The sequence below is a fragment of the Lichenostomus cassidix genome, chromosome 18, assembly GCF_008360975.1.
Source record: "Lichenostomus cassidix isolate B80296 chromosome 18, HeHo_3.0, whole genome shotgun sequence".
NCBI lineage: Eukaryota > Metazoa > Chordata > Aves > Passeriformes > Meliphagidae > Lichenostomus > Lichenostomus cassidix.
In genome coordinates, this window is record NC_139498.1 from 686,256 (window position 1) to 708,369 (window position 22,114).

Sequence of the window (22,114 nt, forward strand, 5' to 3'; positions counted from 1 at the left end):
GTTATATGAAAAAGATGCTGAAAGAAGATGAGTTTTAAGAGCTATCAAATAATTAACCTGTGAAACAAGATGAAAATAAGAAAGAATAGCACAGACTTGGAGTGCAGTGGGAGCTCAGCGTGGGCTGCCTTGTTTGGCTGAGCTGCCCTGTGCTCCCACAGGGAGATTGTTCGCAACTCTCAGGCCAAGCTTAGGTGGAGATAACCAATCCAGTATTTCCCTCAGGTCTGTCCCTATTCTCTTAGCTTTTGCTAACTACAACTTTTGTTTTATCGCTTTTTTTTTGGAATGAAAGGTAAAGGAGCCTAGAACTGAAGCCAAATAACTACTCTCATCACCTGCAGATCTGTATTTGACTTGAAGCAGCCACTGCCTTGCTGAATCTGGCCTGAAATATCATAAGCAGCTGGCAGTTTGACTTAATCCACTCTTGCTCTGACAATAATTCCAATGAAGGCACTTTGGTGCATGCGTTGTGTATTTACTAACTGTCTGTTTATATTGCTAACAATGATGTTGATACTGCAGCAGGTCATTGCCAGTTAAGTAAAACACAAGTTTATGTTACCATCAACTATTTATTTTAACACTGACATAGGCAGTGTATTGTGTAAATATGTAGTGATATTTTTCTGTTAACAGAACTGTATTTAAAATTCATGCTATCAGTAACAGTAATATGAAAATTAACCACTTACATTGAAGAGATTTGTATCTAAAGTATGAACAGAGAAAGTAACAGATGACCAATCGTTTAGCTGGCTAATATCTGCCATTATAAGAGATTGATCTCTTGCTGGTAAAAATTCCACTGAATTTTAGTCACATGATGTTTTACTGTGTCTACTTTAAGCTCAGAAAGCCACAATGAAAATGGCTCAGGAATGTTTCAGTTGCTGGTAAAAATAATAGCAATTATTAAATAAAAATGATTCATTGTATTGGAAATAAATGTCAGAATTTTATTCCTTTGGAAGGCTCTTATGCCTACAGGGAGCTAGGAAAGGGACTTGAAATTCAACAGACACGTAGTCTTTGCATAAATACTTATGCATGAAAATCCCTTGGCTAAATATAAACGTTTAAATTTAAGTCTTTGCAAATACAGCTCCATATTCTCAAAGAAGCTTTTTAGGGCTTTCCACAAGAATTATCAAAATACTCTGTTCTTACTGCATATTCTCACAGATCCTACTATATTTAGGATATATGTTTTTTGCATTCTTTGTCACAGATTCTTTTCCGTAGCTTATTCTCTCCTATCATATGGCACTGTGTACATTCTAACTGCTCCTTTTATCCATTGCTCTCCATTATCTCAAGTGCAGCAGGCTGTGCAGTTCATCCCAAGGCTCAGCGCTGGCGACGAGAGGCAGCAGCTCACATGAGCCCGATGATCACACATCACATGAGGCTCCTGCCCATGGCACGGGGTGCCACCAGGTGACCTTTAAAGGTCCTTTCCAACCCAAACCATTCTATCATTCTATGACAGTCAAGCTCTTTTTCTCTCAGAAGTTTGCAATATAATTACAAACAAAAACTATGCTGAAGGAAATCTTATTCAGCTTGCAAAGGCAGACATTCAGGAGCTACGGGAAGGGATGGATGTCTGATTGGATATTAATGCACTTGGGTACCTAACACTGGCACAATTAAATAATCATGTACCACTTTTTCTCCCTATTGGAGGCACTTGCATACTAATGTGGATGATTTTACATGGGGCTTCTGCTCCATTTGCTGAAGTGCTGAAAAACATTCTGGGAAGGGAAAGCAGTGCCAGCTCAAGGTCATATGAAGTGAAGATTCCACATCAGTGTGTATCCTCTGGGCATCACCAGCACGAGGGCCCAGTTGTGATGCGGAAGGATGAGGAATGACAATATTTAAGCCATGTAGGTATCACAAAGCAAATCACTTAATCCCAAACTCCTCACAAGCAATGGCAATTCCCTTGTTCCTCCTCATATGGGTACTCCACTCAACACAAGATATGTGATTCAGGGAAATGCTAAATATTTACCAGATTGAGAGTTGCTAAAGTCAATGAGAACTGTGTTTCTAATTCCACCCCTAAAAATCAAGTTCCAAGTGTTAAATACTTTTAAAAAAGTGAATATTTTCAACTATTATGTCTCAATACAGACTTTTGTCATCTGAAAAATTATCTGGAATTTGTTCATTTGCAGAAGTGTAGTGAAAATAAATTGATTAATATTTTAGTAAACACTCAGACTTTGAGTGTTTTGAGTGATAAGCATAACTTTAGTGATAAGCATCACTCAAAACCATGGTAAACACTGGTTCCACCTTCAGAGATGGGTAGTAAGTTACTGGAAAAAAGGACAAAAAAATTATATCATGAAAAATGGTGTTCACACTAGCCTCACCCAGCCTTTCCAGGAACCAGCTTTATGGAAAATATATTCCAAAATCAGGAAACCAAAACTGTTTGTCATTTTTGTACCTCCTAATTCTAAGTGTCCTTGGACTCTTAGATAATTATTTTAAAATTAGTCTACATTGATACCAAAATTATAATTTCCTTGCTGTTTTGGAATCTATGCAAAAGGATTCAGGCCACTGAAATCTTTGCACACAGGTGAACATGAAGTGAGGTGCCTCTGAGCTCAGTGGCAGCTTGCAGATGTACTTTTTCCTGCTTATGCCTTTTTGTGGTTAAATAAAAGCATTCAGCTTTCAGTTCTTATCTTTTCAATGTGTTACATTCACGCTACAGGAAACAAACATCAGTATTTTGACCCTGTGGGGTTTTTTTCCGAAAACAAGACATTAATACAGGGTAGAGCAAGCAAAAGCAAAACTTCATATTTTAAATTGGAGAAGCAGGAAAATTAATTTTGAAATCTTCTTCGTTCACAGCTGAAAGGCTTTGTACAAAACTTCATCCTGGAGTGATATTTTCAGCTGTAATATAGGGGTTAGTAATGGAAATGCTGACAGGCCCATAATTATGGAAGAGGAGCGGGCACCACTATAAAGTATATCAGATAGGCAACTGCTTAAATTCAGTACAAGGTATCAAAAGATGTTCCTGTCTGTCCTCATTAGAGCCGCACTTGAAATTCCTTTCAACCTCCATGGCTCAAACTATTAATTTGAGTTTCAGAAGGACACACACACCAGGACTAATATTTGCATGAATACACCCCATTTGGTGCTTCAAACCGAATTGGTGGATCATCCTAAATGGCTAAGCTCTTAGAAACTGAAAAAATAAATGGCAAGGATCAGAACATTTTATTTTACAGGACACAAACTGAAGCCATGTAAAGTAGCATAAAAATGACACATTAGTTCCTGTAGTCTATGAGATTTTAAAGCTTCTCTTTATGTCCAGATAAGCAATGATATATTTGTGTGCAATTACACTTTTGGATAGTGAGGGGGAAAAGTGCCATCACCTCTGTTCACTGGATCTTGTTTGAGAGCCACCTCATCCGTTGGCATGAAATTCTTGGTGCCTGCACAAATTCCATGCATGTAAAGGAAAGAAGATCAAGCCTGGAGGTCCAGGAGGGCAACAGGGTGAAGAATATACTTATAGCCCATATAGATTTTAATTTATGTTGTTGATTCCACCAAAAACATTCACTAAATTGGCAGCATGATTATAATGTGCACAGCACATTCTATTTCTCTAATATATCAATTTTGAAATTTCATCTGACAGTTGTCTGCTGTAATAATGTTCTTTTCTTCAACAGACACAGAAAGAGCAGCAGGAGGTTACCTTAGAATTATTTCCAACTATGAACTCTATATCATGACTCCAACAAACTCACTCCTATTCCCTTCTCTGCATTAAGGTGCATAAAAACTACAGAAAGAGTGAATTTACCTCTCTTGCACCTAGCCAGAAAATCAAATTTTTGGTGGCAAGTTCTTCTGAACAAGCCCTTTTTCATGCATAAAGAATTAAAAAAAAAAAAAAAAAGTATGTGTTGTGTTCTGTATGAATCTAGGTCTGCAGCTCTTATCAGGTAGGGGAAATAATGAATGTCACATTCCACAGAAGCTTGCCTCACTGGAAAGGGGATTGATGGTGTTTTTGATGACTAGGTAGAGAAAGAAAACATCTCACTGAACAGAAAGTACTTTCCCATGGAAAGCTGAAATAGTACTATTTTGAGTAATGCCCTACTTAAGTGCAGGGACACCCTCACTGTGTCACTCACACAAACGTGATTTGCATGTTTTGATGGTTTATAATTCTGCCTCAGACTATAGCAATGCCTTCTACCAGATGATTCAGAAGATTATTATATTTGCATATTTCCCCCATTGCTGGCAGCAAAAGCTTCCATGGACCATCAGTTGCAGGACTGCAGCCACGACAGGAGAGCACGAGAAGCAAACAAAAAGGTCCCAATGTCTACTGATGTCATTCCTAATTGAATGTGGAGCACAACTGAGGCTGCCAGGATTCCTGCACTTGTAGTCATGGGATGTTTTAACTTTCAGATGAGGAAAACATGTTTTCTCCTGAGGAGGACAGGATTTCATATATGAACAGAGGACAATGTAATTTTGTAGTTCCAGAGCAAGAGGCTGCACAAAGAAGATTTTTGATTATTAACTAACTTGATGAAGAAGATGAGGCAGCAAAGCAACAAGTGCCAGAACAGAAAAATGCACTGGCTTACCAAGCCAGGCTCATCCCTCCTAGATATCCACTGACCACAAACAACCTTGCTTCATCTTGTGCCATTTTGTCCATATTATATATAATTTAGTAAATCATCAGGTTTACAATTTTATTAGAAGTCCCAATGAAACAGTTTAAATTTTCTAACATAATTTGGTCCTCTGGTAGCACAGTTAAAGAACACGTAAATGTGAATGTCGTATGCAAAAATGACTTGTAGTATTTTGTGGGAGAGTAAGACAAAGCACTTTACCTAAAGCCAGGGGAGCTCTATGGAGGGCAGCTCAGGACAGAATTGTCTTGCATGTCACACACAGCTCCTCATTCAATGAATTCTCTCTTAGGTTCATGTTTTTGCATTCTCAGTGCAAAAGAGGAGAAACTCCCACTGGCTTCACTGCGTAGAAGCAGATCTGAGAAGGGCATTAATCTTGCTTAGCAGCACATATAGGAATGCTGTCAATTAATTACAAACATATCAAATGCCTGACTGCAGACTGTGTACATGGTGTGCTTTTCACTTACTGATTTACAGTCAGTGGGAGGAGGTTCAAGAGAAAATGGAACTACAAATCAAAGTTAAACATGGACATGGAAATTTATCTCTGTTTCCAAGATGGACAGTTCTGTGTGTTGGGCATGAAGCAGGGCTGTGGGGATGAAACAAGAGCAGAGCAGTGTTTGGTCCTGGCAGTGACAAAGTGAGACATCACTCCTATAGCACAGGACCTTGCTAGGTCAGAGGCTGTGCATCCTACAGGAGCTAGGATCTACAATAAAGCAAATGTGAACTCCTTTCAGAGATAAAACAATCAGAAGAGTTCTCAGCTCCAAATGGAAACTAGGGAACATGACATCCTGCCAACCAGCACTTGGCAAAACCGCTTCTAATATAATATGCAAATACTGGTGCACTGACAAATATTACTTGCAAAAAATATTAATAAACTGTCTGAAATCCTATTAGCACTACTGCAACCTCTGTGATTCTCTTTAAGAAACAGTCCCCAAATAGTCAATGATTTAAATGAAGAAGAATTAAAAAACTGTCATCAAAAATCCTCTACTGAAGTTTTGTGCTTACATGCAGTAAAGCTGATAGCCATGCTAAAAAAATCTCAGTTGGTATTCTAAAGATTGCATCTTAATTTACAATTAATTCACTATGTTGTGTTGGCATTAAATTGTAATTCTATACTTTAACCAAGTAGGACAGGAGTTGTATTAATTTGCTTTTCATATGCTTCTCATTTGCTATCATCTATTCAATATGTTGAACAGAAAACTGAGAAAGAGCATATGAGAGTGGTTCCTATTACTCAAGAAAAATTTTTAAAAGTGTGTGAATAGCATAGCTTGGATGCATAAAAACAGAGTGAAAGTTAAGACAGCTTTAGTGAGAAGTCATGCATTAATGTGTGTCTGAAGAGGACAACAGGACAGCCAGAACAGACCCAGCTGCTGTGGGGCAATTTAGTGTCAAAAGCCCATTTTGCCAAGGCCACAGAATCACAGAATGTGCTGAGATGACCCATAAGGATCATCCAGTCCAACTCTTAGCCTTGCACAGGACATCCCCAAGAGTCACACCATGTGCCTGCATTCCCCCATGCTCTCAAAGAAACAAATTTGCAATAAGGAAGGTCCTCAAATGGACAAATCATTGTTTACAAGGTGTAATTAAAAAGTAAAATAAATAGACAAATAATTTCTAAAACTGGAGAGAGGCCACCAGTTAAGTCCCAGAAGAATTTCTGCTGGGTCTGACAGTGTTCCTCATTGTCATCAACAGTGGTTGTAGCAACTTAGGATAACTTGAACCCAACAAGGATGGAAAGCTACATTTTTGTAATTAACCTCCTACAAAAAGGATTTCAAAGAGGGAGTGGGAGGCAAATTACAGAGAGTACAAAGAGAAAAAAGGAGAGAACACAGAGGATACAGTTACAGTGATCACTTGCAGCCTGCAAGGCTCAGAGAGCAACTCTTGATTAGATGAAAAGCTCAGTAACTTTATCTCCTTGACCTTAGTGGGAATCAACACCTAGAAAACCAGCTTAAAATTCTTTAGTCCTAATTCACCACAGGGTCACCTCAGCACTACAGATAGAAGAATTCAGGGATGAAAACTTAGGCTTCACCGTGGTCTTCTACACAGAGAGGAACCAAAGAGCCCCCAGTCTCCTGCTGGTTAGACTGTGTCACACAGCTCTCTGAAACACAGAGGGGTGCAGCTAGGACACAGCGCTGAGCAGTGTGAAATTACAGAGAAATATCTTAGAAGGTCAGCTGAGAGGAAACCAGACCTCCCCTCTTAGCAGAGCATGGCCCCTCAGGAATACACAGCCTGAGCCTTCAACCCTGGGCGAGTGAGTTATTTCTCGTTCTTATGAAAATGCAATGCACATCCCAGTGCCATCCTATCTCAAGGTAATGATTAATTTGTGCAGTTGTTCAGAGTCTGCCTGAAAAGGATCCTGTGCTCAGGATGTCACAATGGCTTTATGTCACCCACAGGTCTTTGCATTTTCATGACAGCCATTCCCCAAGCAGCTTCATTAGACAGATGTGCTGAAACACTGGCTTCTGTCAAGAAACGTTTCACAGAAGAGTTTGTGTATTTTTTGACTTTATAAAAATGCTAAAGATTTAACAGGAACAAATCCAGTAACTCTTTATTTCAGCAGTATAAAGAGATATGAAGAAATAATCAATCTTTGAAGCCGAAGAAACAGTTTTAAACTAGCATCAATATGCAGGTATGTGAAAGAGTAAAAAAAAAGTCTACTGATGGCTCTACACCTTTTAGACATTGATAATTTAATTTTTCTTTCCCTGTTTTCTAGAATATATAAGCAGACACAGTGCACTAATTTGCTACAGAAGGGACACAAAGGACCAAATCTTCAGCTAATTTACTGAGGTGAACTTTATATGTCAACTTGCCAAGTTTGCTGTGCCTTCAAAACAGTTTTTGTTTAAATCTGACATATGCAAACAATTTGCACACATAAATCAGTGGGGTGATGAATTGTTGATGGAGCTAAAAATCCTTTTCCTTTGAAACTCTTAACTGAAAGGTGTCAAAAGTCCAAAAGTAAAAGAAGGGTTTGCAAGATAAGATAGGCAAAAATGTACTTCAGCAGCTCTGTCATTATTTTTATGTCAGTGATTGCATGATAAAATATTTAATCAGCAAGTCTATTTCTTTTCCTACATGGTTTCCTTATATTTCCAGTTTCCAAAAAATGAAAAATGCTTTTAAATGTCACCTGATGGAGCAAATGAATTCTATTCCTACAAACCTTATTACTTCCTAAATTCTTTTCTCTGAGAAATGCCTTCTCTATACTTCCTTGTTCCCTTACTTTTCACTCGTTTTCTTTTAACTGACAAAATGGGTAAAAATGTTGTTTTCAACCAAGAGTCATGGAGCATTTTTACTGCAGTGTAACCTGGATTTAAGAAGCAAGATACCAGAGAAATGAACACTCAGCGCAGGAGGGGGGAGTATCAGGAACCACCCATCAATGCTAAGATAAAAATTCATGCTACAATTTCACACAGAGAATCGTGACTGTTAAGAATGAATATTCATAGATTACTGCTTAAGGAAAGTGTGGAATAACCTGATATAAACTCAACAAAATGAAGCCTGGTAAAGCACAATGGCAAAAAAAAAAAAGGCTTTCATAAACTTCAAGAGTAAATTCTGGTTTGTGGCTGATGAAGACCTTGCTGAAGCAGCAGCTGGACTCCAGACTGCTCCTGTGCCCACACAGGTTGCACTGGTTAGAAAAGTGAGTTAGTTATTTCCCAGGTCAGTATCTATTTAGATGAGATTTAAGCAGCTCCAGGGCACCACAGGTTTCCACAAGGACTGTGGGACTTTCAGACCTGGCAGCAGCACCAATACAAGTCCTACATCTCCAAAGAGACCAGGTGGAGGCACAGCTGAGCAGGGAGAACTCAGAAAGGCCACTAAAAACCCAAGCTTAAGAATGAATTTCCATTAGATCTGTGAATCCATGACATTGTTCTTAATACACACGATCTACTAATCTATACTAATCACCTTCAGCAATGCTTTTTAAATTTCCCTTTGATCAAAACCATCTTGCAAACGCAAGTTTTTTTTCCTTAACTCACTATTCTTGTCAAAGGTTTGGATTGGCTACAACGCTGAGTTCTCTTCTCCCCTTCCCATTAAATATGCATGAATACTTCAAAGCCTAATGCTTTACTGCACACTTACTGTTACATGGAGGTTGGAGTGGCCCTAGGGAATGTCCTCAGCTTTTCTGTAACAATAAACTCAATCAAGTGCTACCTATAACATAAGCCTAGGGAGCTAAAGTAGCTCACTTAATTTGCAAGTCTAACTTCCAAAATTGTGGAAAAGGCCTGCAAACAAAGATGTTAAGTATAACAACCTGTGGAAAAGAATGCAATTGCTGGGAGCTTGCAAAAGGCCTGAAGGACCTCCCAGCAAAGCTCTAAGACATTCTCTGACTCTTGGTCTTGTGTACAAAGCAAGTGACACTGGTTTAAATAACATGAACATTTCCAGCCAATGTAAACCAGCTTAAAACCAAAATATGACAAATCATACCATCCATGAAACACTATTTTGTTTGGCTTTGCTTTCCAAAATGGTAAAATGTGAAAGGAAAATTGAAAAACAACCATGAACTGAGTTAAAGAGAAAACTCTGTGTATGCACACATCTCCTGCTCCTGAAAATTAATTTTATATCCTATAGCTATAGCAAAAATTGGAGGACCCAATTAGCCAGACTTAATAAAGACCAAAGTCTGACAGCTGCTTCTAAAAAACGTACAAAAATCCTCAACCAGAGACTGCTGTGCAGAACTCAGGCAACAAGCTGCACTCTGCACTTCACTGCTCACACAATAGAACCAATTATGCACCTTTGGTATGGTTCTATTAACATGTATTTTATAAATACCTTTGATAATAACCACTATCCTGACTGAAGTATTTGCACCTGGTTACTTAATACTCTTGGGCATATGGCTTTTTGCAGTAAATAGAGAGTGTGAAATTATTTTGAATTATTTAATTTTCATGTCTTAGAATATTTTGGAGAGAAAAATCTACAACACTTTCTTTCCCCACACCTAAATATTAAGGAGAATTTAGGATAGTATCTGTGTTTTTATACCTTTTTACTCTGAAGAGTGGAAAAAATGTATATATACTCACATGTGAAAACATATTTGTATTTTATGTGATACATGTATGATGTATTATAGATATAACATTTAATAGATTCTATTGGAGCTGACAAAATTTAATCAAAAGCTATTCTTATGGTTGTGAGAGGGTTATGCTTTAAATAGTTGTGCTAGTAGGACGTGCCTTGCCCATACCAAAAATTTGGAAACCTTCAGTGGAAAACTGAAGGAAAGGAAGAGTTGAGATGAGGGAAAGGGATGACATGTGGAGATCCCAAGGAAACAGCAATCGCTGCTCCTCAAATGCTCATCAGGGATCAGAGCTCTGCCCAAACTTCAGTCCCAGAGGAAGGATGAGACACAGACCTACCCAGCATCAGAGCAGCTCCTTCTCTCCTACAGAACAACATTTGCTTTCTGAAGCCTCAAGTGGAGGATGCTCACTGATGGCCACTGACATTCCTTGGGCTGTCACAAGACAAATCACTCACGTTGTTTACTCCAATGCTGGCCGCTGAAGACAAACTGGCATGTCTGCAAATGTCTTGGCAAAGAGGCAGGGTAGAGGTATCTACATTTAACTTGTAATATGCTTGCAGCATGATTAAATAAAAACATAACCACCTGTTACCCTTAATTCAGTGGGAGTATCTATTTTCAATTATAGCATTTACTATCCACCCTCAAGTATGGCAAGGAACACCATGGCAACATAAACACAGTCGTGGCTGCTTGAGAAAGTTAAATTATAAATAGCAATGTATAGCCCATGAGGTCCTGGAAATAAACTAACTAATCCATAGGCATTGGTTACTATGACATAACATTTCCACTCAAATGCTGTTTGCCTCATCGCAAACTCCCTCAGAACAGATTTAGAAATTCGGCATCACTTGACTCCGAGTGAGTTCAAGTTCAGACATGAAAAAAAGCGGAGATAGTGGAGGAAATAAGCTATAGCAAAACACTGGACAACAAATTAACAACAACAACAACACAACAACAACAAATCCCCATTTAGGCTTTATTCTGTTTCCACTGAAGTTAATGGGGGAAAAAAATCCCAACACATCCCAAATATGTAACAGAGTCCCCTTAATATAGACAAACGTGTTTTTATATTGAATCATCTATCTCTGAAGAGAAAAAAAGAAACAAGAAAAAAAAAAGAAAACAAAAAACCCCCCTGGGCTTAACTGAGTAGCAAACAGCTTAGAAATGCAAAAAAACTTAGCAACCCTCTAAGACATTGGCGAGATTTTGGAACTTGGTGCTCTCTTTAGCTTCATTCTGGGAGAAAGATCCATGGTAACTGAGGGAATGCAGGGATTCAAGCCCGAGCTGAGTACTCAAGAGGGAGCTGAATTATCAATTGTTCAAGTCTGCTGTACAGTTCCTTATTCCCTGCAAAGCCCAGGCCAAGCAAGAGCAGCAGCTTTTTGCCAGCTGGCCACATGCCTGCTGGGCTGGGAGAGGCTTCCTCACTGTGGAGTGACCAAGGGCTCAAAAGTGGGAGAAAGGATAGGAAATCAAAGGTTCCATAAAGCTAGGACTGAAAATTGAGAGCAAAGAGGTAACTGAGAAGTTTGTGGTGTGAGGAGAGCAAGAATTTCATTTGATGTAGGCAAACAGACATTACAGAGGTTTGACACAAATCTGGGGCCTTAATCTAACATGGAAAAGTCATTTAGGTTAGGCAAGAATAATAAAGATTTAGAGACATCAGCTTGGTCTCTTTCTTGTTCACAACAACAGATTTGAGAAATTTACATTTTCTTTTAGTTTACAGCCATTGGTTAAAGTCCACTTTTGATCAGACTGATAAAAATCTGTAATGGATGTGAAGTCAATGGAATTATTTCAGATTCGCACCATGCAACTAAAATGGAATTTAAATTCTCAACATTTCTGTTCTAAAAATACGCTGCATTTTATCACACATATTTGGCGAAATTTTGGCTTCTCTGACATCAATGACAGAACTCATTGGTATTACTGTGGTCTAATTTCCACTGAGTGATTTTCCATTCACACAGAGTGAAGCAAAACAAAAACTGACCCACGGAAGGAAGATTTAAGTCAATTTTATATCAGGTCTATGAGATAAAGGAAGCAAGCAGGTTATTTAGGACTGTAATCGTGTGTACTTCACGTGCTTAATTTTGCTTATTGGAAGTCATTGTACAATTAATTTATTAAATAAAAATATTATTTAGAGGTGTGCTAATTTGCACTTTCAAAGAAAACCTGACAAAATCAAAGAAGTTGCTGGGTGAATTTGTCAAGCATCTTTCAGAAGATAAGATTATGCATACTAGGAACAGTATTTCAATTTCAATAAATACCATTTTTTGGTTCACAGTAGACTTCTGTATTTTGGGGACCTTTCAAGCAAGATAGTGACACAAGCACTAAAGGTTTAGTAACTTTTATATAAAAGGAGAGCAAAAAGCTGAAAATATATTCAAAAATTAGTTGTGTTTGTCATCAGTGGCTGATTGTTAATCAAGCAATTGAGCAAAAGTGTGTGTCACACTGGAGTGTCATTATCACACAATTATTTTGTCATGTATTGTAATAACATTTTTACAGAAAAAACCCTGAACACAGTCATTAATTGGTCAACACATTAAACCTAAAATGACATTTAGTGCGATGAAATGGAAAATAAGGCATTCTCAGCATGCTCAGAGAAAACAATTCCCACAGAGCCTAAGTATTCCTAAATCACTTGGGCAAGACTAATCTTAGAACCGACATGTAAAATCTCCTAAATAAAGACCATGATTTTTCTGGAGAGCATATGAACAAGTCTTTTACTAAATCCACAAACATTCATGCGTGTGACTCACATGACTCTTGGTGCTTTAAATTAAGTGTGTGTGCAAGTGATGGATGTGCTGGAGCTTGGAGGGTGCACTGCAAAACCAACTTTGGAACTGCAGAAGTACAAAACTAATAGAACCCAAGACTGCTTCAGCATTTTCTGACCATAAACAAGAAAAAGATGGAAGATGCATGGTTTTTTTTCCCAAGAAGAGCCATTAAAATGTCATTCCTACAATTTAGCACCCTGCATTGTACTTTAGAAAATTAAAAATAGCACTTTGATACATATCCAAGGATTCAAAATTGGCTGATCACTTACAACCAAAATTGGAAAGAAATTATGAACTTAGAAGGAGATAAACAAGACTAAGTCTAGACTAAAAGCATTATATATAAAAACAGGTGAAGTTCAAGTCTGGTTTCTCCCACCTACAGACTGTAAATCCATCTGTTAACCCAACTTGAAATCTAAATTACCTTTTCTTCACTCCTTTTTAAACACAGTCAATAATCCTGGGGAGCACCTTTCTCCTTGCTTTTTGGATGCCTGCAGAGATTGGCAATTACAGTTAAATACGTGCACAATGTGCCTACATAGAGGCCTTTAGGCTGCACTGGAGGGCTCTCACAGCAAATTTGCATGAAATGTCACTACTATTTTCTTTATTCTGGTATAAAGGCTCACCAAATCTACTGCTGGTCGTGACAGATGCTCTATGAACCAAGGAGGATAAAGACAGAATATAAGGAAAACTATAACTGTGAAAAAAAAGGGAAATGCCAAGTAAGTTTTCCATGAATAAGGATACAAAGGATTATTCCTCACCCACCATGACTGAGGATATTTCAAGGGTTTGCATGTATGTATTATCCATCCCCATCCTCAGAATGTATAATGGTTGCTTGTGTGTTTGGTTGGACAGCCAAGATGGAAAGCCTGCATGGATTTTAGCATCCACAACCGACTTGGTTGCATAAGAACAGCCTGGGGAACACATTTGTCAGCTCACCAGTCACACAGAAGAATTTAGTGAATGAATCATTGTTATAAACTATGGGTTACCCATTATCTGACTAGGCAGCCTTTTGTACCCAAGAACATGATCTCTAACAGATTTTAACAATGCAAATGCCTATCAGACTCAAATGAATACTCATGAAGGAAAATATAATTTGCAACCTTCCCTAGCTATTACAGAAATCTTTGTCTTCATCTAATCTAAAGGGCTTTATAGCTTTTAGGGGCTACAAATCACCTAACTTTTATTTTATAACATATGCCGTCAAGCACATGAAAATTGGTGTAATTATATTATTTCTAACCCTAAAAGTATGAAGAATGAAGAAATCAAATGGACTGGACTATGGGAAAATGTATTTGACATATCAGAGCTTTCAAACTTCAAGATGTCAATACAGACATCTGCATTCATTATTAGGTACATAAACAGAAGTGGTCAGAATTTCAAAAGTGCTGATCATTCAACATAAACATCAACTCTTACAGGAACTTCATGTTCTCAGCAAGGCAAAGTTCAACCCCAAAATAAAAAAACCCAGAAAGCACTAAGTTTTAAAAGCCAGTATTGACATTCTGTGTTTTTCTCTCCCTGTTCTTTTGTTTCCAAACCTACATTATGCTTCAAAGACAAACACAGCTCATGGACTTCTTGATAGCATCAAAGCTCTGTAGAGTGTTCTAGCTAGAAAATGTCCTAAACCACCAACAGGCTGTATTTTCTTTTATGGGAAATGCGAAACTGGGCCTGTATTTTGCTAACAAAGCCCTCAAATTAAATGTGTAGTATTATTTGCTACATAATATAAACCTTGGAGAAAACAAGTGTTGACAGGGAGAAACAGAGCAAGAGAGATAAAGAGAGAGGCATATCAGAGTCTGGAGTTCTTTGGGTAATATCTAATCCTTTCCACTGAAAGATTTTTTTAATGATTTACACTGAAGTTTGTAGAACAAAGATTGTCTTGTGTCTTTCACAGTTACACTGAAATGTGCAAACAGGAGTAAGGGAGAATATTGCATATTTTTGGATTTCTTTTGCAGTGGAGATCAGGGAAGATTTGACATCTGCTCTGCCTTGCTGTACTTTTACAGCTGACCACAACACATAGGAAGGCCAAACTAAAGCAAAGTGTTTATTTTTTCCCATGGTAAAACCCAACTCTCACTTTCATCTGTTCCTTCTTGCAACTAGAGTGTGCAGCAAAAGAAAATTCAACAGGTGCTCCTTGGTACCAATAGTTAACTTCTGGTGCTTTCTTTCACAGGTTTTATCTGTTACAATGACTCTTCCCAGATTTAAGGTGAATTTAAGGTCACACTGTGTGTAGCAAAGGCCGTGTGGGGACAGCAGACATGACCACTCACCAAAGACCAGGTCTGACCCTTTTGCTAACAAGAGACACAAAGAATTCTTTCAAAGGGTAAAAAGATGCTCATAATGGTGTAAAGAGGTTTTCTAGATCAATAATTAACTCTGAATCCTCCTCAGACAAATGTGCCAGTGCCTCCACTGTATTAACTGTAACAGGCAGGTGAGGCTGGTGATGTTCTCAGAAGACATCTCCTGACAGAATGATTAACTACAGCAAAAGATCCTTTATGTTTCACAGCAATTCAGCATCTTGTAAAGGAATTGGTGTAAGATGCATTAGAGCTGTTGATAGCTTAAATTAAAATTGCACAATGAGCCTCTGTTTTTGCTGGACAACCTCAGCTCAAAAATGCCAGATAAACTTTTTCTTCAGAGGTCATGGACATGACGTGGTCCAAGTATGATTTCATTTGCAAGTAATTAGAATAAATTAAATTTGATAAGCTGACTTCACCTTAGGTTTGTTTATAGTCCTCTTGCTTATGACCAATATACAGGTTTTACAAGTGTTCCATACATTTCTATAGTCCTGAAAATATGGTTTTTGGCTACAGTTGGGAAATGAAGGAAATGCACATAGTTGATAATTACTTAATCTATCTGTATTAATTGCAGGATGACTAGTTGTGGTTTGCCCTGCAGCAGACCACTGTACTTTAGAAGAAAATTATTTTACACTTTATACCCTACTAAAGGCTTTGCTGTACTACATACATTTAATTATGTCCAAATATTGTAACACCTGCTGACTCTCAGGGCATAACAACACTTTCTCAAATGCTTTCAATAAGCTTTAAATCTGTATGAATAAAACATGTTATAACATGTACCCTCTGTACACAAAATGGGAGATTATGAAATCTTTTAGAGAAGTGTACACAAGATTCAGAGAATACAAATACTGTTTACACAGATGTTGTTGAAATAATTTTACATAAATAATCCACACTGGGAGAATTTATAATATTTGAAACAAGAACTAAACAATGGATATTTTTATAAAGGAGCAAGGATAACACCTCTAAAGCCAGAATTTGTTAATGCTGAAAGGACTTTTTTTGAAAAACCATGATCTACTTTTACAGACATTTTGCAGGTCTCTGCTTGTTTGTATTCATGACAATACAGCTGTTCCTCCACACCTCATGCAGGCAGTGCTCCCCACAGATCCAACTTGGCTTTTATTTAAAACACAGAGTGGGAGTGATTCCACCAGCCTCAGCAGAGATAATCTTGGTTGAAATAAAGAACAAAGGAAAGAAAAACCTGTTAGGACTTTAAGTACTGGCCATACACGTACAGTTCAGAACTGACAGAAACCTTAATGGTCATCCCTGTTTCCAAGGAAAAAACCTCTGTGACTCCTGGAGTTTATTTGATGTTCAGCTTTCAAATTTACACAACCTAGCTTCACATCTTTCATAGCATTTTATGGCAGGAACAACTCCATTTTCAACAGGATCCAGCAAAAACAGCTTTCCATCTATTCCCCTAAAGAATAATCACTTTCCACACAAATTAGGAATTTGATTATACTTCGCCTCTTCCAGAAGAGTTCAGTGTCCTCCTAACCTATCACATTTGGTTTACATTTTCAGATAAAGGCATCTCAAAAACACAAACTCATGTAATCCCTCCTGTGAAAAATGGTGAAATTCTGATTTGCAATGAGCTCCAAGCCTGAAAATTTTTTAGCATCTCCACTCTCTTCAATTGCTTGGTGTTCTTTTCACTTGCTTAGGAATGTGTTTTTTTAACTGATGATATTTAAAACCCACAATGCAGCCAATTATATTATTCTCTCATATGATGTAACAAGCTATTTGTAAGAATGAACTAACACATGAAAATGCAAGGGGAAAAATAACCAAGCAGCAGGCTCATTTATTAATTGCAGCTGGAATGAAGACTGGTAACATATACTATGGAATTACTGGAATAGATTTTACTTGCTTTGTATACTAATGCAAAGAAATAGCTTTTTTTTTTATAGGGTCTCAATGTTAACAAAAAGATTGAATTTGCCAAAAGTACCACAAATGAGGTAAAGAATGACTTCCCATTAGCAATCATACCGGTTTTGTCAACTAACAGTTCCATCCTGACCCTATTTGCGAAGTTCTTGCAGCAGTTATTATTTTGCTTAGTAGTTAACATGGTGTCTCTTTTCTCAAATTATTTAAAAGCTGATCAGGCAGCTTGTGACAATGCACATGTAACAGACCTAAACAGCTGTCAAAAATTCAATTTACTGAGTAAGCCCCAGCCTTGAATAAGAACTGTAGTGTGGTGCCACTGCATCTCAGCGAGGACTCTTGGAACAACCTGTATTTCCTGGTGCTTACAGACAAAGAACAAACATGCATGTCCAACTCCTGTATCCTGGCTCAGAATACACCACAAGAGTTCAGCCTGTAGCAAACAGCATTTCTGAGGAAATGTTTTCTTTGCAAGAAAGCACTTGGCCTCCAAGCAGACAGGTAGATAAACAAACCTCCCATAAATATTTGGGTATCTTATCTAATAAGGGCATCGAGGAAAAAACGCCTCAGGAACAGGATCTGCAGTAGCTAATGAAGGAATTTCCTATCCACAACAATGCCAGAAACTCTTTAAACCTGGACACAGTGCTGCTGTTACACTGACATCTATCAGTTTTTTACTCCTCTCTAGAGATAAATTTAGGTCATAACAGTCAGCCAGAGCAGCACAAACTCCTACACTGCTGCGTGCACAGGTATTTACATGTGAGGTCACGACTTCCAGCTACTTGCCTGGACATTACACAACATTTTACTGCACATTTTTTCACATTACACACAGAATCTGACTACAGGAGATTGGATACAGGTGCTTGGCTGACAGCTAACACTTCATTTTTCTGCCTGTGCCAGATTATTTTCACAGGAATGACATGGAAATCACTCTGGTGTTGGTGACAACACCCCAGACTGAAGACATAGCTCTTTTTCATTCACATTGTGAGACTTCTATGGATGGGTAACTGACAGGGCAGTGCTAAAAAAAGAAAACTTTTCATGGAAGTGCTTTTGGATGTATGTATAAAGTGCACAGGATGAAAGGCAGAACGTCCAAACAACAGAAAAAGCAAAGTTTATTAAATCTACGTAACAAAACCAGAATCCATGCTCTGATGTAAGAAAGAACTGCATTTTCCCCACACCTGTTAAGACACAGGACCTCAAAACTCCTTGACTGCTTAAGTGCCAGTGGTGTCCATGCAGGTCAGGTACCCAAGTGCCACTGCACATCAGAGCCCAACATCCTGACCCCATCTGGGGGAAATTGCAGATCCTTTGGAAATTGCCTTTCCAGCAAAGCCCACTGAACTTCAGTGTGACTTTGCACCCTGCAGAAGGTAGTTTAGCCTCTTAGAACCAAACAGCTCTTGGCTTTTGAAGGGTGAGCATTGCCCCATGATGTTCTCCTGATGACTGCACAATGCAGCACCTTGTTCCACACAGATGGCAAAAAATATCACACAGTGTTGGCAGTTAATGTGCAACTGAGGGTAAAAATAAGACACCACCAACTTTCTCAGAATGTAAGAAATGTCACAAAGATGAACCACTATGAGAAATACATAGAAGTGTGGGACTTCTTTAGTATGCAAATACTGTAAGAAAAATAAGGTATTTGCTAATTTCACAATTTTGTCCTAGTTAATTTTGTAATTAATAATTAAATTGATGCTAAACATCAGGCATCTTCTAGGTTCCTCATTAAGACATCTCAGCTTCAGTGCTTGGATTAAACAATGGATGATTCAACATAAGAGAAACTACAAAATTGAGTATCTTTACTAACTCTGTTAACATTCTAGAGAACAAATGACATCCAGCATTGCCTTCTGCCTCATCATGAATCAACCATTTCTGTTTTGGAAGATTTTTCAACTTTTCTGCATTTGGAAATCTTGTTTAACAATAATGTTTCAAAATAAATTAGATCTGCTCCCTTCTGATGATGTAATGAACTGTTATTAACTAAGTGTGGTAGGCTAAGGACATCAGGAACTGGCTTGGATAAAATGTTTGTCTACATTACGGTAGTGCAATAGACAAAGAAAATGATGTATTAAAAGAATTATACTATCCAATATCACAGCATACTATATAACTTGGATGGAAACATGCTAGAATTAACTTATTCTTATTTAACTACATGGATGTGGTGGTTTAAGCTCCTGCTCCCAGCAGAAGGAATTTCCTGAGCAGCCTGAAGTAAATATTTGGCAGTTCCAATTCTGAGTTTTAGAGCACTGTTAATTTGCCAAATCTGAAGATGCGGACAAACAGACCATTGAGATGACTACTCTGTCACGCCCGCGAGGACTTCTCCACACAGATTGCAATACATACAACTGTGCAACAAAACACTCGCCTGGATGGACTTACAGAACAAATGTGTGAATTAATTAGCGGATGAATGAGCGAATTGAGGTGCTCCAGGTAGAACCCTCTGCCGGGACCCTCCGGCGGGGCTGCGGCGGGGCAGGAACGGGGAAAGAACGGGGCAGAACGGGGCAGGAACGGGGAAGAAACGGGGAAGGAACGGGGAAGGAACGGGGAAGGAACGGGGAAGGAACGGGGCAGAACGGGGCAGAACGGGGCAGGAACGGGGCAGGAACGGGGCAGGAACGGGGCAGAACGGGACAGGAACGGGGCAGACGGGGCAACCAAACAAGGAACGGGGCAGAACGGGGAAGGAACGGGGCAGAACGGGGAAGGAACGGGGCAGAACGGGGCAGAACGGGGCAGGAACGGGGCAGGAACGGGGCAGGAACGGGGCAGAACGGGACAGGAACGGGGCAGAGCGGGGCAGGAACGGGGCAGAACGGGGAAGGAACGGGGCAGAACGGGGAAGGAACGGGGCAGAACGGGGAAGGAACGGGGCAGAACGGGTGGTAGCGGAGCGCGGCCAGCACGCCCCCTGGTGGCTCCGCCGCCGCCCGCGGGACCAGCGGAACTTTGCGCGCAGCTCGGCGCAAAGTGCGCGCTCAGAGCTCCTTCCTCTCCGCGACGCCCAATCCGCAGCAGAAATGGTTAATAAAATAACACCGAGCTTTGTCGTACTTGCAGGACACTAAAGCGTAAAGCACCACCTCCTTTCCAAACGCCGCCAGGCCTTTGGGCACCTAATTGCACCCACGAACACTGCACGAGCACCAGTAACTCCAGAGCACGTGTACAACGTGAAGGTATTACTGTGTGTGTTAAAACAGTGAGCAGGTGGGATGTCCGCAGATAAATAAAAACACAATGTTCCTAACAGAGTTCAGAACACCGACAAAGAGCTGTTTGACTTTCGATCACTTCTTTAAATGACAACAAAGTTTTATTAAGAAATGATCGCCTCTCTTCCCCTACCTGTGCTGGAGTTTCAGGCCATGTTCAGCTGCGAGGGTATTTTAAGCACAGGTGAAATATATTTAGAATCTGGGTTTTGGACAAACGCTTTATCGGATAGAAGTTTCAGCACAAAGCATTCCCTTGCAAACATGCATGAAATTCTTCTGAAAAGTCTGGTTGGAAAATCTTTATAATCAATATTTTGACGACAGAATGCTTTTGATACACTTAAGTTACCTTTGTTCCTGCAGGATTCCTATATTTTCCAATAAAAACATTCCTCTCTAACCAATCATCTCCGACTAAGTTCATTACACGAAGAAAAAATATTCAGCAAAACAAATATAACCTCAATTCGCCTTGCAAGAGAAAAGCCTCGGTAAGGAACAACCTCTCCGGTACGAGCGCGGATCTTACCTCTTCAACTGTCAGAGGCATGCAGATCCTGTACTCCTTCATGAGCATATTCCTGCTGCTCAGTGCGGACCGGCGAACTGGGAGAAAAGTGGTGATTTCTGCACAGAGATCACGACGGAAACCAAACACGGGCAAAAATAATCAAACCTCTTTCTCTGTGCGCGCTTGACAATGTGTGCACAAGACAGTAATGCAAGCATCCAGGAAGGCTGACCCAGCAAGAAGAGAAACCACCACAACCGCTTCTTTCTCCCAGTTCTTCCTCCTTCACACTGCGATCATGGGAATCTCACAGACGCTCGCACCGAGATACGCTACAAAGTCTCAAACCCCCACCGCTCTCGCCCCAGCCGAAGACATCCGTCGGAAGTGCATGGAAACGCCGGGCTCTCTCGCGGCTGTGTCAAGACATGCCTGGGGCGGCGAAAAGAACAAACGAGCCGAAAATGTGGCTTTCGCCCCCGCCGGCAGCACGTCGGGCGGCAGGAGAGATGCGGTGCCGATTCCCCAGACAAAGGCTTTTTATAACGTCGCCTTCCCCGGCTGCCAAGCGCGGCTCCCACCTCCCCGCCGCAACGCGGCTGCGGCCGCCGCGGCTCCCGCTAGGCTCAGGGGGGACGGGGGGGCAGCTCGGGCGGCCGAGGGTTCCCCGGCGCAGCCGCGGCCGGGGGTGGGCACGGGCGGGCGGTATCGGCGGGCGCGGAGCGGCGGCTGCGGCCCCGGCGGGGCTCGGCTGACATCAGCGGGGCGGCAGGAAGGAGGGAGGGAGGGAGGGAGGGAGGGAGGGGGCCGGCGGGGGGGTTCGGCGGGGCCGGGCCGCGGGGCTGCGGGCAGCGCCTCCCGGCAAGGGGTCACCGGCAGCGCCGAGCCCCGAGAATTCGCGGTTTCACTCATTTGTGCCGGGAACACTCCTCGGGGTTTGGAAGTTTATTGCCCTACGTGTGACAAGGCACCTTGCAAAAAGCATTTCCAGCCCGGTGCGGGAGAAGCAGCCTGGGGCTCGCACCGCCTCCCGGTACAAAAGGAAAGGAAAGCAAAGGACAGCGTGCGCTCGGTGCGGACATACACAGGATGTGGAGGCCTCACCCATTTCCCTTCTGGGCAGCCCTCCGCTATCAGCCAGCACATTTTGCAGCGCAGATAAACCCCTTTTTCATATCGGTTTTTTACTTTCAAATGACACGCAGAAAGTTCAGTGAAAAAACGCTTCCTTCCTACTTGAACTATAAGGCC

General features: G+C 40.3%; 1 protein-coding gene and 1 long non-coding RNA gene across 2 annotated transcripts in view; one reads left to right on the forward strand and one right to left on the reverse strand.

Moving 5' to 3' along the window:
- PITPNC1 (phosphatidylinositol transfer protein cytoplasmic 1) overlaps positions 1-22,114 on the reverse strand; it is a 76,543-nt gene that overhangs the window by 51,242 nt on the left and 3,187 nt on the right.
- On the forward strand, positions 6,772-10,507 carry LOC146429355 (uncharacterized). Its single transcript, XR_014855545.1, has 3 exons — positions 6,772-7,102; positions 7,190-7,431; positions 7,519-10,507. It is a non-coding gene; the product is annotated as an uncharacterized LOC146429355 (long non-coding RNA).